Source organism: Prionailurus viverrinus, chromosome A2, assembly GCF_022837055.1.
Source record: "Prionailurus viverrinus isolate Anna chromosome A2, UM_Priviv_1.0, whole genome shotgun sequence".
Classification (NCBI taxonomy): Eukaryota; Metazoa; Chordata; class Mammalia; order Carnivora; family Felidae; genus Prionailurus; species Prionailurus viverrinus.
Genome location: NC_062562.1, coordinates 141,583,621 through 141,585,832, shown reverse-complemented (window position 1 = coordinate 141,585,832; position 2,212 = coordinate 141,583,621). Strand labels below are relative to the sequence as shown.

General features: G+C 36.9%; 1 non-coding gene across 1 annotated transcript; it reads left to right on the top strand.

The window, feature by feature from the left end:
• Positions 1-672: 672 nt before the first annotated feature.
• On the top strand, positions 673-877 carry LOC125161425 (small nucleolar RNA U3). Its single transcript, XR_007150622.1, has one exon. It is a non-coding gene; the product is annotated as a small nucleolar RNA U3 (small nucleolar RNA).
• The last annotated feature ends 1,335 nt before the right edge of the window (positions 878-2,212 follow it).

Genomic DNA, 2,212 nt, shown 5'->3' with positions numbered 1-2,212 from the left:
AACAGAGGATTCTCCGAAACAGAGAAGGTGTTTGGTGATGTGTAAAAATAGGAAAGCTTTCCTTTAAAAAGAACATATTACCTGAACATATGAAAAGGTTTACAGTAGAGGGAGTTGTGGTGAAGAGAGGGATATGCTTAAATTTAGTTTTTCCAAAAGTCCATATGGACATTTAAAATTAGAATTATCAAGCAAAATATATATATATATTATTTTATATAATGTCAGAAACTTCTGCAACAAGCATCTGGAGAAATCTTTATTTTTAGAAGTTTCAAGCATTACACTGGTTGCTTTGGCAGTAGTCATACTTGGAAATTACATGCTCAGTTTTCCTCTCCCAAACTCATCAATCAGCAAAATCATTCCCCATCCCCTGGGGAGGGATAAGAGAAGAGGCAGAAAGAGAGAAAAGTGTTTCTCCCATACTATTCTGGAAATTCCTTCCCCTCAAGGATACAAAATGCTGGGGGGAAAAAAGTGCTCCCCTAACACCTTGTCTATAGACCTGTTTGTTGGGGACAGTCACAGTTTATACCCACTGTCCTCAGGCGATCATTAGTAGTGACACCTTTTAATTCTCAAAATGGCCCAATTTAGACAATAAATTATATGGACACTCTACATATATAGCAATTACCCAGTGTAAATTCAAGAGACCCATAAATTTCCAAGACTATACTTTCAAGGATCATTTCTACAGTTTGTTACTAGAGAAGTTTCTCTGAAAGTATAGAGCTCCGGAAACCACCAGCAGGAGACACAGCAATCTCTCCTGAGCCTAGAGCCGATTCTCGGTGTTTCTGCAACTGCCATTCACCATTGATACTGGTTCTTTTCTTCTTTGGGAGAGCAAGAGGGAGAGGATGCAGTCTGAAGAAAGAAAGAGACAGGGAGAGAGGAAGGAAGGAAGAAGTTTTATAATACTTTCTGCTCAGCCTACAAAATGGAGAAATATGAAATCACAAAAAAATATAAAATCAAACATGTAATAAAATTGACGAAATCAATTAGATTTGATAGTATGATTAACTTTATATATGAGTTAGTTTAAACTGCTTAGAAATAAGCAGTTTTTGTATATTTTTAAATTTTAATTGTAGAATTGTTAGCCATCTTCATTCAACCGATTTGTACTTTATTCATTCTTCCCATGAGAGAAAGGCCTCACACAATCATGAGTTCAAGCTAATGAGTGCACTGGAATACTTCATCTATTTTTGAGAGAATATTAAGGTCCACAGATAGAAAATAGACCAAAATCCCTTTTCTGGGTTAATAATTCCCAATGCTATTTCCATCCCTCCTCAGTTCCACTTAACTTTGAGAAGGTTTTAAAAATTTAGTTTTAAAAAATGTTCACTGGTTTTATGAAATTTTTTCAAGTGCAGGGGCACCCAGCTGACTCAGTCAGTAGTGCTAATGATTCCTGATCTTAGGGTTGCAAGTTCTAGCCCCACATTGGGCATAGAGATTGCTTAAATTTTTTTTTCAAGTGCCTCAGTATGGAAGCCAGAAATGAATGAGAAATAATATGAATAAATATCATAATTGATTATATTCTTATGAGTCAACAAGGGATAAGGAAATAAGGGTGTGTAAAGGAAGATTAGTGAAGCCCATTTTTCAAGGAGTTTATAATCTAGTGGATGAAATAGGCATAGAGAACAATGTGACATAATAAATTATATTTCAAAATAACATTGAGGGACAATTGGGTGGCTCAGTCAGCTGAGCACCTGACTTCAGCTCAGGTCATGATCTCATGATCTCATGGTTCATGAGTTCAAGTCCAGCACCAGTCTCGCTACAGTCAGTGCAGAGCCTGCTTCAGATCCTCTGTCCCCTCTCTCTATGCCCTCCCCTCTTAAATAAAATAAACATTTACTTATTTATTTATTTTAATGTTTGTTTATTTTTGAGAGAGAGAGAGAGAGAGAGGGAGAGAGAGGGAGACACAGAATCTGAACCAGGCTCCAGGCTCTGAGCTGTCAGCACAGAGCCTGATGTGGGGCTTAAACTCATGAATCATGAGATCATGACCTGAACTGAAGTCGGACCCTTAACCAGCTAAGCCACCCAGGAGCCCCAATAAACATTAAAAAAAAAAGTAACATTGAGATTTAAAGTGGGTGAATATTACACTAGAAAGAATTTTTTAAATGCAGAGAACTGGAGTGACTACAGTCTAATGAAATCATAACAGATAAGA